This window comes from Peromyscus californicus, unplaced genomic scaffold (assembly GCF_007827085.1).
Source record: "Peromyscus californicus insignis strain IS unplaced genomic scaffold, ASM782708v3 Scaffold_4__1_contigs__length_199733344, whole genome shotgun sequence".
NCBI lineage: Eukaryota > Metazoa > Chordata > Mammalia > Rodentia > Cricetidae > Peromyscus > Peromyscus californicus.
The window spans coordinates 159164127-159185996 of NW_026294562.1; the positions used below are offsets into that span (position 1 = coordinate 159164127).

A 21870-nucleotide genomic window follows, 5' to 3' on the forward strand; every position below is an offset into this window, starting at 1 on the left:
TTCCCTATGGAACTCCCCGCCCACCCATGGGTTGGGAACATGTTATCTTCTGTTTAGATCTTTGGGTCCAGGCCCTGAGGGGCTGCTGGGAATAGCTGCTGCTGAGGCTCCCAGTGGCATCTGTAGGGAGAATTGGCCTGGACCTCGGGTCATACCCTCACCTGTAGGCAGATGCCCTCCATTAGGATGACGCTTCTAGCCACCAGCTGTAAGGTCTTGAATGGGCTCTCTTCTGTCCAGAGTCCTCTCCTCAAGGCCCTCAGTTGTCTTTGGTCTATATCCCAAAGTTTCCAGGGAACCTAACCTCGACCCCGGGAATATTAGGGTTTCTCTTTCCCTGGGCCCTCCTTGGCTGAGGTCAGCATCCTCGAGGACCTATCAGTGACTTTGGTATCACTGTGATGAGCTTCCTGACATTGGCAAATGGAAAGAGGAAGGAAATATTGTCTCATGACTCAGTGGAGTCAGTCCATGTTCAACTGACCCCGTGAGTTAGGCAGAGCACTGTCACAGTAGTGAGGACACTTCACGGAGGACAGGAAGGGGCCAGGGCAAGATATAGCCCCTAAGTATATATTCCAGGAGTCCTGGGAGATGGCTTAATGGCTCAAGTGCTTGTTCTTCAAGTCCGAGGACCTGAGTTCAAATCCCTGGTATCCGGGTAAAAGAGCTGATCTATGACCCCAGTGTAGGTAGGAGATAGGAAACAGGTAGGCCACAGGGACTTGCTGTGAGCCAGTCTAGCTGACTTGGTTGTCTCTAGGTTAAGCCAGAGATCTTGGCTCAAAAAATAAAGTAGAGAGATGGGGAAATGTCTTAGTGGATAAAACACCTACCCTATAAGTGTGAGGACTGGAATTCGGATCCCAGAACCTCCATAAAAGACAGACAGACACAGTGGCCACCTGTGTCAGCACCCATGAGGTAGAGACAGAGGATCCTTGGGGCAAGCTGGCTAGTGAGACTGGCCCACATCTGTGAGTCCAGTGTTCAGTGAGAGACTCTGCACCAATGTCTAAGGTAAGGTACAGAGTGATTGAGAAAGACCAGATGTTGACTCTAGGCCACCACACACATGTACACACATATGAGCCCCCAAACATGCACACACACACACACACACACACACACACACACACACACACACACACTCACGCCCCAACCTAAAGTGTTGTAGTGGCTTGAGTGAGAAATGCCCCCTGTAGTATTGGGCATTTGAACACATGGGCCTTAGTTGGTGATGCTGTTTGGGAAGGTTAAGGATGTGCAACCTCGCTGGAGGCACTACACTGCTGGAGGCAGGATTTGAGAGCAGAAAGCCTCACCTACTTCCAGTTTGCTCCCCCTGCTCCCTGCTGTTGGTTGAAGATGTGAACTCTCAGCTTCCTGCTTCTGCAGCCATGCTGGTTGATTTCAGCCATGAGTCCCCACCATGATGGACTCTTATCCCTCTAGACTCACAAGCCAAAATAAACTCTTTCTTCTACAAGTTGCTTGTGGTCCTGGAGTTTTATCATAGAAACAGGAGAGTAGCTAAAATGGGTGATGAGCAATAAAACTCAGTGTCAACTTCGGGCCTCCATACACACATGAGTGAGTGAGCATACTGCCACACATGCACACACTCACACACACACACACACACACACACACACACACACACACACACACACGATACACTCCAGTGACCTGCTTCCCACAGCTGCATACCACCTTCTCCCTGTCTTCACCTCTCAATATTGCCATCCTATTATAAACCCAATATGAGACTATTCATTGATTAGGTCAGCACCCTCATTATCTCAGTGTCTCTGAAAATGCTGTTGCAGACAACTCCAAGATGGGCTTTGCTAATTGACTAGGAGCTTCTTAACGTGGTCGAGTCAACTATTAAGATTAACTATCGGTCCAGGATCTTTCTTTCTGCTCTGGGTCCCCTCTTCAGCTGAGTTCTGGAGTTAGGGTACTGGACAGGATTTGAGAAGTGGCAGGGCTGCAGAGCTCCCACATGTCTTAAGTTGCCGTAACACAGCTGGGAGAGGGCCAGACCCCTGAAACTGAGCAAGCCAACGGCAGTCAGAGGGATTTTTCTGCTAAGGGGCAGGTCTTAGGGGCGGGGACTGGTTCTGCTTCCCACAGCTGAGGAGGGTGGAGGGAAGGGGGTCCTACCAAGGTGGGGAGAAGGGACATGGGCAGCTCAGGTACTCAGAGGCTGGGACATCTGTAGTAGAATACTCATCCTGGGATCGGGGGTGGGGGTTAGCACAAGGGGAAGTTCAGCTGCCATTAAGAAGGAATGGGGAACCAGGGTAGGCAGGCGTTTGAATACTTATCGATAGACAGAGCTGGTGGGGGTGTAGATTAGTGGTAGATCTCGTGCCTAGCAAGCCAGCGGTTCTGGATTCAACCCCAAGGACTGCCTAAAATAAAACTATAAATAAAAGAGCATGTTGTGTGTGTGTGTGTGTATGTGTGTGTGTGTGTACGCACCTGTGTGTGTGTGTGTGTGTGTGTGTGTGTGTGTGTGTGTGTGTGTGTAGGTGCACATGTATGCAGGCCAGAGACTGACACTAGTTGTCTTGCATTGCCCTTCACCTTCAGTTGTGAGACTGGGTGTCTGGCCGATTCAGATAGACGGGCTGACCAAAGAGCCCCGGATCCTCCTGCCTTTGCCTCCCCATTGATGCAACTGCAGGCCTGAGCCTCTGCTCTGCCTGCCCTTTTTACATGGGTGCTGAAGATCAAAGTCAGATCCTCAAGCTTAACTGACTGAGCCAACTCCTCAGCTTCTAAGTTTGTTTGCTTTTGAGGAAGCATTTTGTTGTCTAGCTCAGGCTAGTCTCCTGCCTCCACCTCCCAAATGCTAAGATTACAGATGTGCAACCACCACACAAGGCTAAAATAAGATTTCTATCTATTTTTTACATATAAATAAGAAGATGAATCTGGAGTTGGATCCAGAATTTAGAACCACAGCCATGTGCTGATCATCAATATCTCCAAATTGCATTTGGCTTCTGGACTTGAAGATTTTATAACCACTTTGTTTGTCAAGAGAGAGAATTCCCTACCTAAAGACAAGAGCCTGGTGTCTCATGTCTGGACAGAACAGTGGAAAGGGACCGTAACTGCTAAGACGTCAGGCCATGGCTCAGAGCAGCTGGGCTCAGCACTCATCACCTGTGGCCTGCGCCCTAGGAGGAATGTCCTCTGCCACAGAAGTCTTCAGTGTCCAGGCGTTTGGGCAGGTAGGTTACTAGTTGGTCTCCAAGGTCCTTGGCAACCCCAGCCTTCCAGGTGGATGAGTGTGTGCCACAAGGGGTCTGCCAAAACACCCTGCCTCACTTGGTAGAAACCTCAGTCTGCACCCCACCCCCACCTTCACAGGATGCTCCCAGTGGGCAAGCATGGTGAATGGGATTTGACATTCTCTAAGAGCAAGAGAGAGACAATTAAAGTCTTTGCATCCAGCGCCTGTGTGCTCATACATTGTTACAGAGAGAGGGTCTCCTCTATCACTTCATATTTATAAATGCATAAGTCACATTCATTTTATAAAAATGCAATAATCTTTATGCCTACTGCACATAACCTGGTTAATCACTTTATATATCACGAACACCTTTCCCCGGTAATGGATCTGTTTCTATTCCGCTTCTGACATCTGCACCGCGTTCCTTCGCATGAATTTATCATAATTTATATACCCAGTTCCCTGTTGGACATTTTGGTGGTTTTCATTTTTGTTTTTCAATTTTAAAGAACGTTGAAGTGAGCATTCTTTGCCGTCTACCTTTGTGTCGTTACAACCTAGATTTCTGGTGATGGAGGGCGCTTCCTCAAAGGGTGGGCACAGTTTTAAGACTTGTAACACTTCCCGGCAGATTGCTTTCCAGAAAGACCCAGCGGTGCGTGAGTGTGCCTATTTGTTCTCATAATTGCACCGGCATAGGGAATCTTTGCTTTTTCAAAATCCTTGTCAATTTGATAGGTTAAAGAGGGCCATGATTATTGCTTTTTAAAAACATAACTTTGGGGGCCAGGGAGATGGCTCAGTGGTTAAAGGACTTGCTACACAATTGTGGGGACCTGAGTTCAGATCCTTAGAACCCGTGAAATGCCAGGTGTGCATGGAGGCCTGCCTGCAATTCCAATCTCAGAAGGTGGAGGAGGGGATCCCTGGGCAAGCTGGCTAGCAAGACTACCCACGTACACAAACTCTGGGTTTCACAAGAGATCCTGCCTTGATGAATAAGGTGAAAAAGTGATGAAGCGTGATTCTGTACATCAACCTCAGGCATGTGTACCTCCAAACACACACACACACACACACACACACACACACACACACACACACACACACACACGAACATACATGAAAAGGGAAAAACCTTCTGTATTAAAACTTATTTTAAATTTTTAGAAGATTTATTTATTTATTATATATATAGTGTTCTGTCTGCATGTACGTCTGCACACCAGAAGAGGGCACCAGATCTCATTACAGATGGTCCTGGGAATTGAACTCAGGACCTCTGGAAGAGCAGCCAGTGCTCTTAACCTCTGAGCCATCTCTGCAGCCTCCTATTTTAATTTTATATGTATGAGTGTTTGCCTGCATGTATACATGTGCTCCACATGTGTGCAGTACCTTTGGGAGCCAGCAGAGGGCAGTGTATCTCCTGGAACTAGAGTTACAGGTGTTGTGAGCCTCCCAGTGTAGGAACTAGGAATCGAACTCAGGTCCTCTGGAAGAGCAGGAAGTGCTCTTAACCACTGAGCCATCTCTCCAGCCCCAAATCCAACATTTTAATTATTTTCATCTTGTTCTTTATGGGATGACACATTTGATTTTCAGAGTCTTTTGGATATATGCAGTCCAGTGTCAAATAATACCCAATAGAGATTTATGGTGAGTTGTGTCTTATTTATAGATGAACTTAGGTTGAATTTAAAAACATACAGACCTCCAAATATACTCACCTGTTACCATGTTGAGTTTTCTGATCTATCCAGTTATTTAACAGATATTTATTGAGAATCAAGTGTGTGTGTGGTGCTGTCCTAGGCAACACAGGACACACATATCAGAAAACAAATCCAAGGGACATTTCAGCCTCCATGGACCATAGTCTAGTAGGAGAACAAGAACTTGGTTAAGTCCCATGAGAACATTAATCCTTCCTGAAGACTTTGCTCCTAACAGGCTAACCACTTTCCATTAATCCCATCTCTTTTTTGGTGGGGCGGGGGTAGGGGTTTAGAGACAGAGTCTCTCTGTGCAGCCCTGGCTGTCCCAGAACTAGCTCTGTAGACCAGGTTGGCCTTGAACTCACAGAGATCCACCTGCCTCTGCCTCCCAAGTCCTAGGATTAAAGGCGTGGGCCACCACCACCTGGCTTAAACTCACCTCTTAAGACTTCCTCAAAAACTTTTGTCATGTCTAATTCAGTATACTAGGGTTCAAGCTTCTAACACACGAAACTTTGGGGATGCCTACTAAAGCTTTATCCAAAGGATAACACAGCCTCACTTAGCTCTTCAGTCTATCTTCTCCCCCCTCCCACACTTCCAATCCCCTTTACCCTACATGGCTGTTCAAAGCCACTACCATGTTCCCACACTACGTAACCTACCGATGGCTCACCAGGAAGTAATCAGTGAGATGGGAGGTGACCCCCCATGGTAGGCCCCAGAGGACCCACCTTCCGTGATCTCCAGCTAAGCTCAACTTCCTCAACATCCCACAGTGTCCCCAAATCTCATCACCCTGTTAGGGGCCAAGCATTCAAAATGTAAACCTGCTGGCAACATTGCCTATTTAAGCCGCAATAGGAAGGAATCTGAATCTCCCTCAGGGACGTGGACAGCAGCTGCAGGATTTAAATGGAGAAGTGCTGTTACTGAGACTTAGTCTGAGGGGTCCATTCTTGGACAGCTGCCATGATGAGGAGCCCAGAGAGCTGGCTGGGCTGCTACAGTAGGAAGGGATGGTCTGCACCAACATGGTGGCGGAGTGGGCATGTCCTGATGGAATCTGAGGAAAGAGAAGTTTGGGGTCTGAGAGTCTCTAATTATGGAATTGCCTGCACTTGGCATAGGGAGGCCAGCAAAGGCAATAGCCGATAGCAGGGTCTTGACAAGAAGTTTGGGGGAGAGTGTCCACTACGTGAGAGGTCCAGTCCATCTCCAGTATAGATCTAAGTGGCTTGATGAGCCTGGAGTTACAGAGAGAGGCTGAATCTGGAGACAGAAAACTCAGACACCATTCACTTGAAGATGGTGGGGAAAGCCACGGACTGATGAAGGTCAGTCAAAGACGTAGACAGAAAAAGACAGCCAGTAACAGATCCAGAGTGTCTCAGCGTGAAGTGGTTAGAGCAACGAGGAGGGACTGAGGTAGACAGGCCAAGAAGTGACCGATTAAGCAAGAAGAAACTAGGAGAGTGTGTGTCCTGGAGTCAGTCCCCGGGAAGAAAATCCATTGCAATGGCTCCCCACATCAAAGGCTAGTGGCGGAAAGAGTAAGATGAGAGCCAACAGGCTGGAGGGATGGCTCAGTGGTTAGGAACACTGGTTGCTCTTCCAGAGGACCTGGGTTCAATTCCCAGCAACCACATGGTGTGTGTGGGGGGTCTTACAACCTCCTGTATCTCCAGCTCCAAAGGATCCAGAACTCTCTTGTGACCTTTGCTGGACTGCACTCAGGTGCGTAAACACACACACACACACACACACACACACACACACACACACACACACACACACACACACACAGTTAAAAGATGAGCACTGAGAATCGACCAGCAGATTCATCAGAGTGTTCGAAGCACTCTTAGTGGTTTAGTGTCTCCATACAGAATGAGGGGAGAGAACCAAAGCTCGTGAATTCGGGTAACTCAAGATAATTGAGTTAGAAAGGAAAGCCAAGGAACGAGGCAGCAGCTGTGGGAAGAGGGGCTGAGGATTTTGTGTGCTCCTTAGTTTAGGGTGGGGAAAATCACAGTATCCACACATTTCTGAAGCTGGTTGTGAGAATCTGAGGCAGAGGAAGGGAGGGTTGCTCAAGCCAAGTCCCCAGAGAAGGTGAAGAAGCACTAGAGGTGGCAGAGTGCCTTAGGTGGGAGCATGGGCAGTCAACCCGTGAGAAAATGGGGGACAGAAATGTGCGTGCAAATGCACGGGATGAGTTTCCCCTCCTCCTCCCCTCTTCTCCCCTCCCTTCCCCCTCCTCCTCCCCCCTTCCCTCCTCCTCCCCTCCCCCTCCTCTCCTCCCCCTCTCTGGTTTTCGTTGTTGTTCACAGAATCTCACAACTGCAATATTCCCCCACCAGAAGAAACTCCACCCTATTACCTGTCACTCTTCATTGCTGCCTGCCCAATCCTAAGCAATCGCTAAGTGCTTTCTGTCTCTACAGATCCACCTATTGTGGGTATTTCCTACAAGTTGTAACATACAATGTTTGATTTTCTGTCTCTTTTCTCACTTAGCATAGTGATTTTAAGGTCCAGCCATATTTTGTTCCTTTTCATGGCTGAATACTATCCCATTGATGGACATACCACAGTTATCATTTCATCTATTCATCTATTGATGGATATTTGGGTTGTTTTTAACCTCTTGGGCTCTTGACTATTATGGGCAAAACTACTGTGTATATTCATCTACAAAGTTTTTTATATTGTCATATATTCTCAATTCTCTTAGTGCAGCAGTTCTCACCATGGGTCCTGACCCCTTTGCAGGTGAAATGACTCTTTCACAAGGGTTGCATGTCATATATTTTCATTATGACTCATAACATTAGCAAAATTTTGGTTATGAAGTAGCCACAAAACCAATTGTATGCTTGGGGGTCCCCACAGCATGAGGAGCTGTATTAAAGGCTGAGAGTCACTGTTTTAATGTGTCATTAGCAGTGGAATTCTTAGGTCACTTGGTAATTCTGTGCATATCTTTATGAGAAATTGTCTGACTGTTTTTGAAAGTGGCTGTGATGCTTTATGCCCTCCTCCAGCAGTGTGTAAGGGTTCTGATTTCCCTGCCTCTTTGCTAAGTCTTGTTATTGTCTGTCTTTTGATTATAATTGTCCTAGTGATTGGAAACACCTTCTCACAGTAGTTTTTATTTGCATTTCTCTAAGAAGAACGATGCTAAGCATCGTCTCATGTTTTGATGGGTCATTTGTACAACTTTGCAGAGCATCTACTTAGATCTTTTGCCCATGGTTAATTGGGCTGTTTAATTTTTTAATTGTCTAGTTGTGAGAGATCTTCCTATATTCTGAATAGAAGTCATTTAGTAGATACCTGATTTTAAATCTGGGGTCTGCATATGAATGAAAATTTGCAGTATTTGTTTTACTGAGTGTGACTTATCTCACTTAACATGACTTCCAGTTCCATCCAATTTTCTGTGTATATCAGATTTTGTTTTCCTTTGTAACTGTGTAAGATTCCATTGTGTACATATGTCACATTTTCTAAACTATTCATCTGTTGATGGTTCCACTTCTGGCTTTTGTGAAGAGTTGCAGCTACCTCACAGGTATGCAAGCCTGTCTGTGATGACATGGATTCAAGTCCTTTGGGTACACACTTAAGAGTGGCAAAGTTGGGTTGTCCGTCAGTCTATTTGGAATGATATTTTAAACTTAAAAGAATAGTTCACATTACTCATGTTTATAGATAATCAAGGACACTCCCCCCCCAAATGTATTTAGTCTATCTGCAGAAATAAATACAATTTTTCTCTTTTGATCTATTGGTGCAATAAATTGTATTAATAGATATTTTAATATTGAGCCATTCTGCAATGCATTTCTGAATTAAATTGTAGTTGGCTGGTGTACATAACCGCTGTACTGTATTTCCTGTTCAATAACCATAAGGTTTATCATCTCTTTGTGATTCTTTCTCTTATGAATTATTTAGAATCTTAAACATTTCAAGGACATTTTTCCCTTTTTTGCTTTTAAAAAAAATCAATTTCCAGTTCTGTTGTGTTGTACTGAGAGGTTGTGGCTTGTGCGATATTGATTATTTAATTTTAGTTGAGAATTGCTTTGTGTTTTCGCTAGGGTGTGGTCCTTGTTCCTTCTGCTTGAAATAATGCATGCCTTTAATTGTTAGATGCAGAATTCCATGTGTATCCATCCATATGCATTTTCTAACTTGGTCTTGTTATAGTTATCTTCTTCATATCTTTTATAACTTTCATTTTTGCCTACTTTTATGTATCAACATGAAAGTGTGATGCATTAAAAATTTCCCCAAGTGGTTATGAATTTGTTGATTTACTTCATAATTCCATCAACTTTGACTCTGTTTTTGTAAAGCAATGTTATTAGGGATATACAAGTTCAGTGTGATTTTATTTCCCTAGAGAATTACCCCCTTATTTTTTTGTGTAATAATGCTTTCAATACCATCAATATTCTTTTGATCAAATAAACTCCTGCTTGGTTTATAATTATACTGTAAAAATAACTTTGTCTTAGTTATTTGTCTGGTATATGGGGTGTGTGTGTGTGTGTGTGTGTGTGTGTGAGAGTCTACTATCTCTTTAGTTTCAACATTTCTGAATCATCATGCTTTGAAAGTTTCACAGCAACTTCATTCTGCTTTCATGTTTACTGGTGTATCTGTATTCTATTTTTTTTTTTTTAGAAAAAAAATTTATAAAGACTCTTTTTTTAAGTGTGTGTGTGTGTGTGTGTGTGTGTGTGTGCAGTGCCCATGGAGGCCAGAAGAGGGCCTTGGATTCCCCTGGAGCTGGAGTTCCAGGAGGTTGTGAGCTGTCATGTAGGTGCTGTGAACTGAACTCTGGTCCTCTGCAAGAGCAGTATTTGATCTTAATCATGCAGTCATCTCTCCAACCCCTTGTATTCTTTCTTAAAGCTTTATTTTATTCTACATGTGTTGGATTTTCATCATTGTTAAAGTCCATCCTGGTTTCAAAGGACCAACTGCACAATGTTCCCCCTTATTTCCTTTTTCTCACTGTACTGGCTTGGATTTTTCATCTTCTCTTTTGTTATTCTCCTAGTGTTTATCCTGATGCTATTAATTTACACATATGGATTGACAGAGTGTAACTGAAATCACAATATCTACTTTTCTCCAAAACTACACGATAATCAAAGAATACTTTAGTTCCGGCCACTCCCTCATCTACTTGTGTTAGCCCCGTGTGGTTTAAAGTCTCAATGGCTTGAAAGTCATCATTTATTATCGGTTATTTTGATTGTTGACTCTTTGTGACTTTCTTTGCTCACCTCTGTACGCTGCATCCACTCTTTCTTTGTGTATTCTGTTTCCAGCTCCCTCACATAACTGTTGGATGTTTTCAGGGAAGACCAGTGTAAACTCTCTTAACACGTGTTCATTTAGATTTTGTTTTAGTTTTTTTAAAATTATTTCTGGTTATTCTTTGAAAATTCCATGCATGTAGACATTGTAGTTTGATCATGTCCACCGTTACTTCCTGCTTCATATTTTTTTTTTTTTTTTTTTTTTGGTTTTTCGAGACAGGGTTTCTCTGTGTAGCTTTGCGCCTTTCCTGGAACTCGCTTTGGAGACCAGGCTGGCCCCGAACTCACAGAGATCCGCCTGGCTCTGCCTCCCGAGTGCTGGGATTAAAGGCGTGCGCCACCACCGCCCGGCTCCTGCTTCATATTTTAATATGAATAGTTGAACTAGGTATAGAATTCTGTCATGTGTCTCTCCTCCCTCATTTCTTTGCTGTCTTCTCTCTCCCTCCCTCCCTCCCTCTATCCTTCTCTTCCTCCCTTTTCTTCATCTTGTCTCTTCCTCCTTGTCTTAGTCACTGTTCTATTGCTGTGAAGAGACACCATGACCATGGCAACTCTTTTAAAGGAAAATATTTCATTGGGGCTGGCTTACAGTTCAGAGGTTTGTCCATTATTGTTGTGGTGGCATGCAGGCAGACATGGCGCTGAAGAAAGAGCTGAGAGTCCTACATCTTGATCCACAGTCAGCAGAAGCGACTGGGTGTAGCTTGAGTATATATAAGACTTCAAAGCCTGCCCCTACAGTGACACACTTTCTCTACAGTGACACACTTCCTTCAACAAGGCCATACCTCCTAATAGTGCCACTCCCTATGGGCCAAGCACTCAAACCACATGAGTCTGTGGGGGCATACCTATTCAAACCACCACACACCTCCTTTATTGTCTATCCCCATCTCTGTCCGTCCGTCCGTCCGTCCGTCTGTCCGTCCATCCATCCCTCCATCCCTCCTTTCCTCCCACAGAGTCTCACTACAGCCCCGGCTGGCCTCCAGCTCCTGGTCCTCCTGCCTGGCCTTCCTCAGTGCTGGGATGAGAGTTGTGCACAGCAGGGCTAGGGCCTTTCCTGAATCTTGCAGTTTTAGCCATCATCTCTTCAGTAGTTCTTTTCCTTCTGTGTCAGTCACTTTTTTTGTTGCCATGACAATCTGCAAGAGCAACCTAGGGAAGGAAGGGTTTCTTTGGCTCCTGGTTGGAGGGTACAGCCCATCACAGAGGGGTAGGTGGATCAGTGACAGCAGCTCCAGCTGTGAGGCAGGAGCATGAGGCAGCCGGATGCATTGTGTCTTCAGGCAGGAAGAGAGATGCATGCTTATGATCCACTAGCATCCTCCTTTTTATTCAGTCCTGGACCTCAGACCAAAGAACAGCACTCCCCCCCACCTTCCCATATTCAGGGTGGGTCTCTCCTCCTCAGCTGAACTTTTCTGGAAAAGACATACCAATAAGTCCTGTCTCCTGGGTAATTCCAATTCCTATCAAGTAAGCAATCGGGGTGAACAATTACACCCCTCTTCTGAACATCAGCCTTTGAAATGCCAGTCACACAGACAGAATAATAAACTTGGATCCTGCAGAGGGTCACTCAGATTTGACTTTTTTTCCAGCACACAATAACTAGAGAAAACTGTTTCAACTCTCAGTTCCTCTGTTTAGCTGTCTACAGAATGGGAACAATCATATTAACAAGCTCTTTGGTCATCGTGAGAATGAAATAAGTTTAAATATGCAAAGCGCTGAGCAGAGCTCCTGGTCAGCCTTGGGTTCTCAGTGTGCTGTGGAATTCAGCAGAGGCCGGATGCTGACACTGGCCTGCTTGCCTAGAGCCCATTACTGTGAATAATCTGGGAGGCACTTAACTGTCTTTGGGTCACCAGGTTGGCATCGCTGCCAGAGTCTGTGACAAATGACACTGCTTGGGGCTTTTCTTATCCCAGTCTCTTAATGCTTAGGTCTCATGTTTCCCATATATGTAACCTGCCTGTTTATGTCGGATTCATCTGGATGCCAGCATTTCCTACTTCAATAACTGATCTATTCTTTATCCCTGGAAATGTGTTTTTGAAATTCCAATCACTGTAGTTTTCATTTCTTGAAACTCTGAAGAGATATTGACAATCTACTTGCCTGACTTTTATGGTTTCCTGTTTCTTCTTTATTGCTTTGATTCTTTCTCTTAAAAAAAATATTCATTTGAGACAGTGTCTCAATATACAACCCAGGTTGGACTTGAATTTACTCTGTAGCCCAGGCTGGCTTCAAATTCACAGCAATCCTCCTGCCTCAGCCTTACAGACATGAGCCACCTTCCCTGGCTTGATTTTATCTGTTCCCTCAATGGTTTAAAATGGAAATGTTCACATAAACAATAAGTAAATTCATGCAAATTAGATTCTGCCCTCAACTTAGGTTCTGATCTGTTTCCTCATCAAGCGACTCTACCATGAGTCATTTTCCTGTGTGGATTATGGTTTCTATGCAATATTCTACAGAAGCAAAAATTATCCAGACTAATTTAAGGCTGGTAGGGATTTTTTTAATGATATCCCTGTGCTTCTTGGGTTGTCAAAATCGGGAATTATCTCTCCTGGGAGCTTGCATGCACACACGAGTCTGGGATCTATTTTTCTTGTTATTTCTGATGCGAGGGTAGGGACTCTGGTATCACATAGGTAACGGAAGTGTGGATTCCACAGCCACAGAGCAGGCGTGGGGTGTGTGTAGACTCCTTTTTCTTTATTTCTTTCTTTTTTCAGAAGGCATTTCCCCTTTGTATAGGAATTTTTTTAAAAGTTTTGTTTTGTTTTTTAATTGCATTTGTTGTATTGTGTGTTTGTGCGTGCATGTGCACCTGTGTGTGTTCCCTGGCACACATGTGCAGGTCAGAGGATAACTTTCGGGTGTCGCTTCTCTCCTTCCACCATGTGGGTTCCAGGGACTGAAGGCGAAGTCCTGGTCTTCCTGCATCTGCCTCTTGGGAGCTGGGATTACAGGTCTGAGGCACCACACCTGGCCTGAGGTTGAGCCTAGGTTTCATTACATTGAGGTGGCAGCCCCTATGGAGCCCGGCTCAGTTCCTTGTCTTACAGGGGGCCGGGCTGCATTGAATCCATTCGTGGGCACCAAGGCCCCAGGCCCTGACCTCTGGGTTCTTTCACTTTGGGGCTCTTGGGAACCTTGGCCTCATTTGGAATCTCATCTTCCTCCCTCTCCACCTCTTTCTTCCTCTCCTCCTCTTCCCCCTCCTCCTCTTCCTCCTCCCCCTCCTCCTCCTCTTCCCCCCTCCTCCTCTTCCCCTCATCATCTTCCTCTCCTCCTCTTCTTCCCCCTCCTTTTCACCATACTTCACTTCTTCCCCCTCCTCTCTCTCTCCCCTCCTCCATAATAAAGAGATCTTGGAAATATGTATTTAATTGTTTTACATTCTGTTTTATCCAGCAGTTCTGTGCATTTGTGCTGGGGGCTGGTGCCGAGGAGGCTGTGTGTGTCTGCCATGATCTTTTATTTAGACTTTCTGCATCTATAGTAACAAGCAAGATTAGTCTGTGATTTTATTTTTCTTTCATCTTTGGCAGGTTTTAGTAGCAGGGTTATGCGTTATTCATAAAATTAATTAGGAAGTTTTCCTGCTTTCTTTATCCTCTGGAACATTTTAAATGGGATAGAAAATGCCTTTTCCTCGAAGGTTGGAACTAGCGGAGGACAATGCTGTTTGGGATGGGGATGCATGTTTCACACATTTATTTTCTATTCAGATTTCCCACATTTTAAATCAGTTTGTATCACTTTTGCCTCCTAAGTCTACCATACATTCAGGCAGAACGTTAAAATAGAATTAATTCTGTGTGGCATCCTTGCATTGTAACAACGTTTTTTGCACAGATGCTACTATCTCTTTACCATTAGTGCTTTTCCCCTCTACTCCTTTTCCTTTTGCATTGCTGGGCACGAAACCTGGGACCTTAAGCATGTTAGGTACTGGCTCCTCTGCTGAGCCGTATCTGCACCCTCACTGGGGGATTCTCGGCAGGGGCATCACTAGTGACCTATATAGCCTCATACCCACCCACCCCAGTGCCAGGGACCTCTCCTTCCTCCATTAGAACTGTACTGTAGATTGGTCTGTTCCATTGGCCCTCGTGAGAAAGAGCCACTGGATTCATTCAGCCTCCCTTGAACCTCTCAAAGACATCACTTTCTCTCATTATCTTAAATACCTGTCAGGACTTACTTTTCTTACTCATTTTCACATTTTTAAAAGTCGAGTGTTCAGGTCGTTTATTATCTTTTAAAAATGAATGTAACAGTCAAGCCAGGGGTTTTCTCCAAGCACAGTTCTGGCTGCATTCCATAAGTTTTGATGGGCACAAGTTGCCATTATCATAATTTTTCATAGTCTAAAATTGCTGTTTTTATTTCCTCCTTGATGTGAGGGAAGTGTTCAGGAGAATACCTGAGAACATCTATTTTTCTTTTATTGTTAATTTCTAGCTCAATAGTAATAGATACTGTACATTTCTGAAGAATTACCATGCTTTCATGAAATCTAAAATGCTGCTGATTATAATGCACACCGTTATTTTTTGTACCAGTGGAAGTAGGGAGCAGCATTACTTAAACGCTAACATCTCATCAATTATTAGAAGCATCCTGGTTTCAGAGCTGATGTCAAAAGAGATAAAACACCTTAAATGGCTGAAATGCACATTGTGGTGAGGGATGCAATCTAAATTACATTTGTTCTTCGTAATATATTGTAACTGGGCATGTAATCTGCCATCACTTTAAAAAATTATTTTATGTGTTTAGGTTTTTGCCTGCATATGTATCTGTGCACATGTGCATGTGATGCTCACAGAGGCCAGAAGAGGCCTTCAGATCCCCTGGAGCTGGAGTTAAAGGTGGTTGGGAGCTCCTGTGGGTGCTGGGAACTGAATCCAGGTCCTCTAGAAAAGCAGTCAGTGCTTTTAGCCAGTGAGCCACCTCTCCAATGAATACATACATATACATCATATACAAATATACATATACACGTGTATTTCTACACATGTGTGCATGCACTCACACACACACACACACAATCAAGTTTGGACTGTGTATCTCAAATTTTCTGTATCCCTATCATTTCTCTGAAGCCCCATGATCATTCTGAATTTGAATGAAGCCTTTTGAAATCTTCTGCTCTGCTGATGGTATTGTGAGTTTGTGACTGTGATATTGTGGCTTTCATCCATGGCTCCTGGCCCTTAACTCCCTCCTGAAGCCTTTAAAAAAAGAACTTCCCTTCCCCAGGGAAGGTCAAGTTTATATTTTCTGCTTTCTTCCATCAAAAACAATGTTGCAGCCAGTATTTTTCCCTATCATTATTTAATATTCTATTTTAATTCTTTTTCTGTAGTCTAACATAAACCAATTTTTCTAAATAATCTTTGAGTGATTGAAAAACCTGTATTCTGTTTGCTCAACACAAAAGTGTGTGAAAGAAAGCCAGATTTCATGAATGAGATTTTTTATATGCCTTTTAAAAAAAGATTTTATTTTATTTTATTTTTAATTGTGTATGTACATGTCTGTGTGTGGGTAAGTGCATGTGATGCAGTGCCCATGGAGGCCAAAAGAGGGCATTGGATCTCCTGGAGCTGGAGTCACACGAGGTTGTGAGCTGCCTGACATGGATGCTGTGATCTGAACTCAGGTCCCATGCAAGAACAATGCTCACTTTTAACCATTGAGCCATCTCTCCAGATCCCAACTCCTGCTGTTCTTCACTTAACTTTGTTTTTTGAGAAAAGGTATCACTCTAGCCCAGGCTGACCTTGACTTCTTTCCTACTTTAGCCTCTTGAGTGCCGAGATGACAGACATAAACAGCTACTTCCTAGCTTGTCCTCGATTTTAATTGCATAGTTTGCCCATTTAAAATGTGTTAAAAGGTGGTGTGCACCTTTAATCGCAGCACTTGGGAGACAGAGGCAAGTGGATCTCTGTAAGTTCGAGACTAGCCTGGTAAACATAGTAAGTTCCAGGACAGCCAGGGATACATAGTTAGACCCTGTCTCAAACAAACAACAACAAAAACATAATGAAAAGCAAGGGACTGGAGAGATGTCTCAGCAGTTAAGAACACTAGCTGATCTTTCAGAGGACCTGGGTTCAATTCCCGGCACCCACACATTGGCCCACAGGTGTCCATAATTCAAGTCCCAGGGGATCTGATGCCTTCTTCTGGCCTCCATGGGTACCAGCACACACACATGGTGCACACCTTGCACAGACACACAAGCAGGTGAGACACCCATACGCATAAAAATAAATAAATTAATAAGCAAATAAATAATTTTTTTAAACCCAAAACAAATCAAGAAGTGCTAAAACCTTGAGCACCAGGGGTTTGTGGGTCTTTTTTCCCCCTGACCTTTGCGTTACAGACTTCAGTGCTGTGTGGTGAACTTTTTGTCCTCTGTGGGGGTGACTCCTGGCCTCCTCCCGAAGCCGACTTGCCTCTCGGAGTTGGGTGTTTGTACGCTGCTCCGCCTCCTAACCTCTGTGCATCTGCCCAGATCTCTGTCTTGTGGCTTTCGGGGTCCCCTCCCCACTCTCTAACTCTTAGCAGCTGCTGTGATTTGGATACATGTCTGCTAAAATCTCATAAGATAAAAGGTTGGTGTCCAGCCCCTGGTGCTACGGAGAGGTAGTGGAACCGCTCAAAGGTGGCACCTAACAGAAGAGAGTAGAAAATTGAGGGTGTGCATGAAAGGGGATATTGGGCTGTAAGACCCCATCTTTTGTTCCCACTGCTTCCTGGATGCCAGAGGTGAACAGGTCACTTCTACCGCATGCTCCCACCATGTTGTACCACACTGCCATGGACCTGAAGCAACCGTGCCAAATGACCATGGGCTGACTCTGCTACGACTGTGAGCCAAAGTGAACCTTTCTTCTTTTTAAGTTGATTATCTCGGGCATTTTGTGACAGCAACAGAAAACTAACACACCAGCTCCCCTCTGTGGATACAGGCCCTACCTTTGTCTCTGATTTTTGTGTTTCTGTGCTCCTTCTGGTGGGGATTTGGGAAGAAAAGGAATTCAACAAGTAATGACTCTTCTGGGCCATCTCTGGCCCAGAAACTGTTCTGCTGCTGCTTTTCCAAGCACCAAAACCACTTCCCAGGATGCAGCTTCACTCTCCTCCTCAGTCTCTGTTTCCCACTCACTGGGAATGGATGCCATCGTAGACAAGAGTGGGTGGCAGGAAGGAGCAGTTCTCGCACCCTTGACCTTGAAGGTGGGAGTAAAGAGCTCTGTGGTATTAAGCAGCCCTGATTGTACACTTGAAGCCTGGGGACACTGGACACTTTGGGTCCTCGCAAGCACTATGTTATGCTTATCCCTACACATACATGCCTATACATAATAAAGCTTAAGCTATAAATTGGCCACAGTAAGAGATTAATAATAACTAATAGTGTAACAACTATAACACTATAGTATACTATAAATCATTTGAAACCTAAGAAGTATTTGCAGACCTATGAAATGTTCCAGGTATTATTTGACCACAGCTACCAGAAACCATGGGAAGTGGAGCTACAGATGGGGGAAGGAGGGACCACTGTACCTCCCTCTTGTCACTGGGCAGCATGGGAACGACCTCTTCTGCTGACTGGATGTTATCAGGTGGCCATCAGTTGGCACAGCATGTCCACTGCTCCTGACAGGGCCTGGAGTGCGTTGATTACTGTTACCTCATGAAGTTCTCACTGTGGACCCCCTTCCCCATAGCCAATGAGGCGGATCCCAAGGTTGCGTGTGGTCATCAGCACAGTGGGATTATAGCTCATGTCTGTGCTTCCGGTGTGCCCCTCCAGAAGTGCAGCCCTGCCCCCATAGGGGTCCTTGTCTTTCCCCAAGAGAGTTTCACAGCCGAGTCGTCCAAAGACAGATGCTGCCTATGCCCGACCTGGCTCTTCCTGCTATTTCATCTGCTCCTACCTGCTCCAGCTGTCTGTGGCCTCCCTGCTATTTCATCTGCCCGCCCCCACCTGGAGCCCACAGTGAACAGGCGAAAGAGCCGACCCTCATGACTCTGTTCTCCACCTGCAGCAGAGCTGGTGTTGGAAATTTCCAACATCCCTCTCCTGGTTACAGGCTGCGCCTCAGACCTGTGTGAGGAATGCTCTTAGCCACTGCACTGCTCTCCTGACCCTGCCTCCTGACCCTGCCTGCCGACCAGGCCTCTCACTTTGCATCAGGCAAGGTGGCATGCTGGGGTCCCTTGCTCAGCAGTATCACTGGGAACTCTGTAGGGCCAGTCAGGTCTAGGCACACCGACCAGCACACAGTAGGTGCTCACTAAGGATTTTTGAAACAGAGATGATGTGAAGGTGCCAGGGAGGGAGGAGGGAGGGAGAGTAGGGAAGGAAGAAGGGAGGGAGGGAGGAGGCGGCAATTCGAAGTGGGTAGGAAAGGCTGCTGCTGAGCCAGGCCCCGGGCTTGGCTGTTCCAGCTCCCGAGTTTGCTGCACTGTTCCCAGCGGGTGCCAACTCTGAATGCCTGCTTAAGTCACTCCACGAAGCTCAGCTTCTCAATCTGTTTTTTATTTGCAAGGGCCAGATCCGTCTTCCTTTTTTAAAAGTCAAGCTTCTGAGAAAGTCATTTATATTCACAGTGATTCTCCTTTCAAATAGCGTCTTTGAATGGGGTGTTTGGAGTTGTGGATCACAGGGGCTGTGCCAGCAGAGGCTGCAGGGCGCGCAGAATCTCCTTGACAGGACTCCCGGAACAGGTGGGTGGAGGGGACATCCTCAAGGAGACCGGCTCTGTGGCAGGGACCTTCAGTCCATCTACTGAGGGGCCAATTTCTCAAACGGTCTGTGGGCCACTTTCCTGTATTTAGGGTGTGACACGTACAGAACAGGGTCATATATGTGAACTCCTGTTCCCCCTACTGGTGGAGCTGTTTTGGAAAGCTGTAGAACCTTCTGGAGGCAGGGCTGAGCTGGAGGAAGTGAATCATTGGGGATGGAGGGAGCTCTGGTTCCCTTCTGAGGTCCGCTCCCTGACTTGCCAAGACTCGTGGCATCTAAACTGCACACACCTGAACTGCATTGTGCCTTCCCCACCAGTAACTCTCAGAAACGGAACCAAACAAACCTCTCTTCTCTATGTGCCTGCGGTGGGGTGTTTGTCACAGAGATAACAAGCAAAGCCGGTACTATTTGGGAAAAGGGGAGCTGTGTATGCTAAGCACAGTAGCCGATTCTGGCATTTGTGTGCGTGGAGATGGGATTCTGTACCCACACCTTGGAAAATTCTGGCCAGTTAAGAAGCATACAGTCTGTTTGCAAGACATCCTGAGCAAGATATCCCAAGGCTATTCTTTAAAAAGAAATGTTTTTTTTTAATTATTTTATTTTATGTGTGTAAGTGTTTTGCTTGCATGTATGTCTATGCACCACGTGTCCCTGGAACTGTAGTTATGGGACAGTTGTGAGCCACCTGATGTGGGTGCTGAAACTTGAACCTAAGTCCTCTGCAATAACAGGTGCTCTTAACCAACCACTGAGCCATCTCTCCAGCCTCAAGATTTATTTTATTTTTAATTGGGGGCGGGTATGTGCACATATGAGTGCAGTTGCCCACAGAGACCAGAAGAGGGCATCGTATCTCCTAGAGCTGGAATTCCACCTGATGGGGTGCTGGGAACCAATCTCTTCCTCTGGAAGAGCAGCAAGCACTCTTCAGCTCTGAGCCGTCTCTCCAGCCCCATGTAGGTGTAATTTATGGCTAAAGCCCACATACACTAAAGGCCTCTGCTTTCCTCTTTGTAAGTATCCATGAAGAGCAAAGTCTGGGAAGGATTCTCCCAGTGGTCCCAGTGTGGAGTGGTCTGAATGGGTGTAACCTTCAGAGGAATCTTCACTTTAATCGAATTGCTTGAAGGTTTTCCTTGTGAGGCCGTTTTCCTGTGTGCTCATGTATGGATTTAGAATCGGGAATCGATATGGCTTACCCTCAGCTTCAGGCATTTTCATTTCTGTTTCTTTGACTGACTGTGTTGAATGGCTTCCCCCAAAGTTTAATGGGCAACCCTACAAGTTAATTGACAGGTAATTTATGAAGAAACTGTGTGTGTAGTTTAGGCCATAGGTCAGAAAGCTTTCTCTGAAAGGTGTGAATGTCTTAGGCTGTGGGCCACAGCTCTCTGCTGAATCTGCTTAGCTGTGATACTGCAGAGTGAGAACAGCCATACAAATAGGTGTGGCTGTGTTCCAGTAAAAGTTTATTTGCAGGGCTGGGGATGTGACTCCATGGTAGAGCACTTGTCTAGTATATATATATATATATATATATATATATATATATATATATATATATATATATATATATATATACACTAGACACAATCCCCAGCCCTGCAGAAAGCAAATAAAAAATTTAAAGAAGCCCGGTTAAGGAAACAGGGGGCTGGCGAGTTTGGTCCGTGGGCCATTATTTGTGCACTCCTGGTGTGACTAATGTGTACACAGAGGGCTGTGAAGACAGAGGGATGGTGGGAAGTGGGGTATAGAAGGCTTTTAATCAGAACACTTATACTGAAGAACTGTACAGCTTAAATTTATTTTTAGATCATTATTATATATTGTGATTATTAGATTTATTTATTTTATGTGCATGAGTGTTTTGCCTGCATGTGTACCAGTACCACATATGTGCCTGGTTCCCTCAGAGGCCAGAAGAGGACACTGAATGCCCTTGAACTGGAGTTCCAGATGGTTGTGAGCTGTCAAATACGTGCTGGGAACTGAACTTGGGGCTTCTGGAAGAACAGCCAGTGCTTTTAACTGCTAGACCATATCTCTAGCCCCTTATTAATATTTTTAATTATGTGTCTGCATGTGTGTCTGTGTGGGTTTATGCATGTGTGAGTACAGGTGCCCATGGAGACCAGAAGTGTCAGCATCCCTGGACCTGAAGCTGGGCAGCTGTGAGTTGCCTGATGTGGGTGCTGGGAATTGAACTCAGGTCCTCTCTGAGAGCAGTGTGTACTCTTAACCACTGAGCCATCTCTCTGCTGCCAGAGGTGCTTCACTGAAGCACTGTGCCGCAGTCTCTTCCCGCTGGACCAGGGTAGGGCCAGGGCTTAGAGAGGCCCTCTGTATCTCTGTGGGAGGGTGCTCTGGAAGGTAGCTTAGCAACCCTCAATTCTGTGCAAGTTTGAGGAGGCCTGAGCTTGCACATGACTGATTGGCACTCAGTCACAACCAGAGAGATGAAAAGGTTCTCCCCGAGTGGCTTGAGGAGCCCAAGGGAAGGCCCGGAAGTCAGGATGGAGATCACATCTCAGTTTTGGGATGAAGCCATACACGGGATGCTGAAAATGGCCTCCTTGGTGGCATCAGGAACTGCTATGATTTGCTCATCTTTTCTGAGGATCGTGCATGAGCTGGTGGCTCAGAGGGCTGATGTTGACAGGAAGTGGGCTGCAGGGCAGGAAGAGTCCATTAATGTGGGGCTGTGTAGGCCACGTTGGCTAGTCATGTGACTGTGGATAGACC

The 21870-nt window shown here is 45.4% G+C and overlaps 1 protein-coding gene across 5 annotated transcripts in view; it reads left to right on the forward strand.

Annotated features, from left to right (window-relative positions):
* Nucleotides 1–21870, forward strand: part of Chst8 (carbohydrate sulfotransferase 8) — a 133170-nt gene that overhangs the window by 14267 nt on the left and 97033 nt on the right. The gene's annotated exons all lie outside the window — the stretch shown is intronic.